Below are 7,087 nucleotides of genomic sequence, written 5' to 3' on the forward strand. Positions count from 1 at the left end.
TTTCTTTCTTTTGTACTGTGTATTCAATCAATACCTTTGCACTATGTCCCCAGCCCTTTCTAACATTTATTTATTTTTCTTTATTTTGAGCTAAGATCTTGCCAAGTTGCTGAGGAGCCTAGGCAAAGCTTGAGGTTGCAGTTCTTCTACCTTAGCCTCCTATGCTGCTGTAATCAGAGGCCTGGATCATCATACTTGGCTAGGTCTGTTCTTTTACAGTGTTGCTCAATTTTTCTGTTTCTTTGTAGACTTTAGCCTAATAATTAGATATTCTGTTAGAAAATGAATATTAAAACTTCCACTATTTTGTTGGATTATTACTTCATCTTCTTTCATATATTTTTCACTAATGGAGGTTGAACCCAGGGCCTCATGCATGTGAGGCAAAGAGGATACCACTGAGTTATATCCTCAGACCCTTGTCACTTTGGGCTTCATGTGGTTTTTTTTCCATGTATTTTGATTGTTTATTATTTATAATTTATAGTTTAATGTGTTTATAATTGTTATATTTTCCTTGTGGAATGAATTCCTATCATCTTAAAATATCTTTTTAACAACAAGTAAATTTTTATTTTGTGTGATACTGTGATAACCACTTCGGTTTTCTGTAATTGTTCTTTGTATAATGCCTCATTTCAATCCTCTTCCTTTTAATGTATTTAGATTTTTGAATCAAAAGTATTTCCCCTATACATAGGATATAATGGCTTTTATTTTCTTGATCATCTCTTCTTGTTGGTAGGGCTATTTTATCTACTCAAGTTAAGATTATTTATAGCATAATAATTGGATTTATATCTTCCTTTTCTTCAAAAATATCATTAACAATATATTGTAATCACTTCAGTGTTTTTATATTTAAATAAGTTGAAAAAAGAAATGAAAAGAAGTATAATTTATATTTTGAAAGGATTTTCTCTAGAAATCACTTTTGTTTTTACATGTAGATATGAATTACTATTTGGAATCACTTACCTTGCCTTTTCTTTTTGTTATTCTTTAGTAGCTATCTTATTTAATTTTCTCTCTCAAATAACCAACATCCAAAGTTACAGGGGGAAAGTTTTATTTAGCACAGTTTGTAGAGGTTTCAGTCCATAATCAATAAGCCCCAAGAGATGGTGACTTGGCAGAGGGGAATCACAGCGAAGAAATGGTTCATGGCAAGAGGAAGATGGCAAAAGCAAGCCAGGGAGGGAGAAGACAAGCCTTCTACCCCTTATCTTGTAACCAGCTACTGGAAGTAGGGTGGTGTCGGACCAGTCAGGGGGTTGATTTAGCAATCATCTACCCTTAATCCTAGACAGGGCAATGAGTCAATCACACAGTCTAGATCTAGCCACCTCTGAAAATGTCCCATCTATGACTGCATGAGGTCTTGGGTCAACATCTAGACATGAACCACATAAGTAGCAAAATGTAACCCCTAAAGTCTCATGTGTTCAGAGGTGCAGGGTTTGGAAGGTGATTGCTTCATGGGGACATGATGTGCATCAGTGGACTCCCCCATTAATGTACCTAGCTTCAAAATGGGCTATGCAGAGGTGGGCATGGCTAGGGATGGTCAGTGGAGGTGTGGCCTTCTCCCTCCTTGCTTCTTTCTCAGTTTTGCAATGTGGTTTCTACACTGGAGCAGGCTGACCATGAACCAAATCTTCTGAAACTGCAAGACAAAGTAAAATTTCCTCCTTTAAATTGTGGGTGTCCAGTATTTTATCCCACCAATGAGAAAGTGAGTTAAACCTCTTTTTGCTATACTGGACATTGAACCCTGGCTTTTGCACTTAGCTATATTCCAACCTTTTTTATTTACTTATTTTTAAATTGTGATACAAGGTCTCACTATATAGCTAAATTACCCAGGTTGTCCTTAAAATGTTGTTCTTCCTGCTCCAGAATCCTGCAGTGCTGGGGTTATATGGGTGTACATCACATGTACTTCAAATATTTCTTTTAAGAAGCTCTAGAAATAAATTCTTCTAGCCTTTCATAAGAAAAAAACCCATGAGATTTCATTTAAAATTCTGAAAGGTAATTTTTCTGAGTAAAGAATTCCAGATACTTTCAAGTCTGAGTTGGTGGCCACTTTGGAGGGGGGAGGAGTGAAGAAGGCCATCTTTGTTGTGTTTGCGAACAAGCAGGACATGGTGCAGGTTGTGCCCCACCCAGAGATGGCCAATTCCCTCACCCTGAAGGGTTTCAAGTGGGAGAGATGTACGTATGTATGTACGTATTTATTTGTTTATCTGGTACATGGTCTCGTTACATGGTCTTGCTCACTCCCCAGCCTAACTGGCAGTTATTGAGGATGCTGGTTATCAACAACATCAGCCTAGACAAGGCCATGGAGTAGTTAGTGGAGATTCTGTAGAGCAGATACTAGCCATTTGTCACTGTGGCCCAGTGGATCATGGCTATGTCCCACGGCCCTTCATACTATGCCTTAGAACTTGTGGTGGTGGGGGCCAGAGAGATGGCTTAGTGGAATAAGCACTTCCCTGGCAAGCGTAAGGGCTTGAGTTCAATCCCCGGTTCTGCAAAAAAAAAAAAAAAAAAAAAAAAAAAAAAAAAAGAATTTGTGATGGAGACAGGTGCCAGACTGACTGCAGCATTTATAGTAAATAGTGGAAATGAGTATCTGGTTGCAGGGAACCTTGACTGAATCACCTGAATATTTTGCATCATGTAAAATACTTCTGGACTCCTTGTATTATGGTATGGTTTTTTTTTTTTTTTTTCAGAACGAGGGATTGAACTTAGACCCTTGTGTTTGCCAAGGAAGCACTTATTCTAACTGAGCCATCCTCCTGGACACAATGGTGTGTTCTATGTGTATGGTATTCTTGCTCAGATACATTTGTATTGAAGAATGCACTTCCCAGGAGAGAAGCTCTCTTTTAAAAAAGAAAAAGGAATTCCAGCTTCTTTGCTTTGAATACACTGAATAAGCTATCCTGTTGCCTCTGCCCTTCACAGATCTGGATAGAAATGCATATGTGACGGTTCCCATGTCAGTCATGAGTCATTTTTCTCTCTGTGCTTTGAAGATGTTCTCCTTATCTTCTCCTGTCTGTGATAATGTGATTATCCTGTTTGGAGTTTATTGAACTTTTGGAATATGCTGATTCATGTTTCAGTAAATTGGGTAGATTTCAGCCACCATTTCTTCAAATTTTTTTGTCAGCTCCTTTCTTCCTCTGGAAATATCATTATGCACTTGTTGAGGTGTAATCGTGTCTCATGTTTCTCTGAGGTCCTAGTCAATGTTTTTTCTCCTTTTTCTCTAAATTCTTTAGATTGCATAATCTTTGTCAATCTTGGCATCCAATTCATTAATTCTTCCTTTTGCTATTTCAAATTTATTGGTGAACTCCTCAGAATTTTTAATTTTGGTACTCTGCTATACAATCTCAGATTTTTCTTTCAATTCTTTTTATAAATTATGACAAGTTCTTTATTTCATTTACTTTTAGCTATTATAGAAATTCCATGAGAAAAAACTGAAACAGCTTGTAGTGAAATGCAGAAAAAGATTTCTTTTCTATAAAACCAATATATAATAATTCGTTTAATTTCTTCTTTCAATTCTATACTTTAGAACTTGTGGTGGACACAGATGCCAGACTGACTGCTGCATTTACAATAAATAGAAGAAATGTGTGTCTGGTTGTAGGGAACCTTGATTGAATCACCTGAGTATTTTGAGTCAGGTAAAAAAAACTCCTGGACTCCTTGTGTTAATGTGTGTATTTTATTTGTATGGAATTCTTGAAGAGATTTGAGTCCTCCCAGTACTTTGGGAACATGAATGGTTTCCATACTGACTGGGCTTTCCAGGTAGATAGCTCCTGCACAGTGTTTCCTTTTTACTGGATTTATAACTTTGCCAATTTGAAAACAATCTCAGGGAGTTCATGTTTCTGCAATATAGCAAGCTCAACAGTGCATTGCTGATGGGTGTCATGGGTAGAGTAATTTTTGCTAATTAAAATACTTTTAATATACTTATATTAAAGCACTTTAATATGTAGAGATCTCCAGAACAAGCCTAGTCACTACCACTGGCAGTACATTGCACTTCCGTACAAATCACCTCTCCCAAGATCCATTTGGCATAAATGGCTGAGTGAGCTGCTGCCTCTATGTGGTTTTGGTCACCTCTAAAGTTCTCCAAATTCTTTATTGTAATTTTTGTCTTTTTATTAATAAACCTATTGGATGGCATATTATCACTTCTTCATTAAAAAAATCTTTACCAGGGGTGGAACTCAGGACCTTTAAGCAGAGTTACATCCTCAGTATTTTTTTTTTTAATCTGAGGTCTCATGAAGTTGTCTAGACTGGGCTTGTATTTGTAATCTTCTTGCCTCAGTCTGCCAACGTGATGTGTGCCACTATTCTTAATTTCTTTACTTCTTTTATCACGGTTTACTTTCATTTCGAACATATTTATCATAGCCTTTAGTTTCAGTTGCCTAGTATATTTTTAGTAAGAAGGCCATATTTTCCCATTTCTTAGCATGTTTCATTCAATTGTTTTTGCTGGATGCTGGACATTATAGATAGCGAGTGGAAATTCTAGTTACTGGTATCTCTCTGTGGAGCCTGTCATTTTCACTTGCCTTTTTGTTTCCTTGGTAACTTGTGAATTATTTAGGGGACATCTATTTCCCCTCTTGAGGGAGAAATCTTCAGGACTTCCACAGTTACTCTGGGATCATAGTATTTTTTTCCATGGCTTTCTTTGGCTTTTTTTCCCATTGTACTCAGCAGCTACAACCCAGTAATTGCTGACTGAATCCCCCATTATTTCCACCAGCGTCCTACATATTATGTCGGAACACATGGTTCCTGAGATTAGTGTTGGAAAATCTATTCTGACCCAAGAAGTCTCCTCCCAGCTGTCTCTTTTTCCATTCTGTTATTTAGCTAGTTTACAATTTAGCCTATATCTCCAAAGAATTAATTATATTTTTTCTGATTTTTTAATTTGCTTTCGGAGACAGGGTCTCACCATGTAGTTTTGTAGTTTAGGTCACCTTTAAACTCATTTATGTAGCTCAGACTGCTCTTGCACTCACAGGGATCCTCCTGCCTGAGTCTCCAGAGCGCTGGAATTACACATGGACACCATGACACCTGGCTTTCAACACTTTTTCTACAAATTGCTTCTTGTCACACCTTCCATTTTTCTTTATCTTTTGGAATACTGGGGATGAAAACCAGCCATTTTTTTTCCTCTAAAAGTTCTCTATAATAGAAGCTGAAGAGTAAGTACAGTAGAATGGAAAGATAGAAGAAACCTAGGTTCCTTGTGACCTTGAAGCTTTTATGCTGTATGCTGGCCTGGATCAATATAAAGAAGTACGTTTTTACAGTATTTGAGCTATACTTATTTATATTGGCTGTTAACAGTAGGTGAAAGACCTTCCTAAACTACATGGCATCTCTTCCACATTTAAAGGTACTGAGTTTTGCTTACATGCTGCATGCCTATAGTGTGCATGTGGTGAAGATCATCTTGTATTTGTTTCATTTTGCCAGTTAATTGCAACTTTTAGGATTGTTTTCTCCCCCTACTGCATGAAGTGGATCCACAAATTCTATACAACCAGTAAACAAACAGTCTATCGTTCATCTATTTACCTATCCACTCACTACCTCTATGTTTATAAACACCTTGATTTAACTCTCCAAGTTGGGGCAATTATATTTATCCCTAAGATATTTGTTTGATTATTAAATAGGGAATACATTCAAGACATCAAAAATTGTGATCTAAAGCTTTCATATTTTTAAGGTCATTGATGTAATCACCAATTTTGGGTATCAGAGATTTTGAAGTAAAAGGAGGAGGATATGACACTCTGTCATCAGCACCTGTTCTTTCATCGTTGATTTCAGTCATGGTATTGTCATTGGACAGGGTCAAAGGAATTTCCTGCAAAGTAGAGTGTGGGCTTTAGCCTCCACAGTGAAGGTATTTGACTTGTCATAGAAAAATATTGCAGGCCTTGTCAGTGAGAGGCATAGGCAGGGTTACGAAGCACAATCAAAGAAGTACACACTTGGAAAGGGGGACGGGAACTTCAGACCAAGCAGCATTGTGATCTGGGTTGGAGTTACTTATGTGGTCTTGGTAATGTCCTCCAGATCAATGAACCAGGGTGCTTATCTTTTTGTTAATTCAATTTATGTAGTTTCCATTTCCTTAAGGTCAAGTCTCTCATTAGTGGATTAAAGTAAAAAATGACTCTATCAACTAGGTTGAAGTATGAACTGTGAATGTGTTGGAAGTTTGGAGCTACGGTTCTCAATAGCTCTGTTTCTTTGAGAGTGGACATCCTGGGAACATATAGATGTATACTTACCTTTGTTTCTTTTATTTGTATCTCAGTATGATAATAAAAGTAGTTAACTTTGAAAACTGAGACAGGAGGATTGCAAGTTCAAGGCCAGCTCAGACCAAATATCAATTTTTTCTTTACAAAAAATGGAAATAACATCAAGGGTTTTGTATGTAGGAAGCAGTCTTTCATGTGCTTTATGTACGCCCCACACAGATACGCACGGTCTGTGCTATTTTCTTCATGTTATAGGTGAAGAAAGCAAGACTCAGAAGATGAAATCAGCTGGGTTCAAGTCTTAACAAGCTCATCCAAAGTTGTATTTTCATTATTACAGTATGACTACACCCAATCTTCTAGATACGCCTCTCCTGTTAGTCACGGAGCTCTTAAGTCTGGAAACATATTTCTTACTTAAAAAAAAAAACTTAGGACAGGGTATACAGGGTTAGGACAGGGTATACAGGGTGTACAGGTCTCACTCCTAGATTGGACTCGTAGTGATCCTTCTGTTTTCAGCCTCCTAAGTACTGGGATTACAGGTGTGTACCACGATGCCTAATCTCAATTGTAGTCTCAGCACACCCTGGGAGCAGGGCTGGCATAGCACACTGGGGATCAAACTCTGGCTGTTGTGCTTTAGTCTGCTGAGCTATCTGGCCTGCCCCCTTTCTCCTTCTTCTCCTTCTTTCTTCTCCTTCTCCTTCTTCTCCTTCTTCTCCTTCTTCTCCTTCTTC

The sequence above is a fragment of the Octodon degus genome, unplaced genomic scaffold, assembly GCF_000260255.1.
Source record: "Octodon degus isolate 3935 unplaced genomic scaffold, OctDeg1.0 scaffold00116, whole genome shotgun sequence".
Classification (NCBI taxonomy): Eukaryota; Metazoa; Chordata; class Mammalia; order Rodentia; family Octodontidae; genus Octodon; species Octodon degus.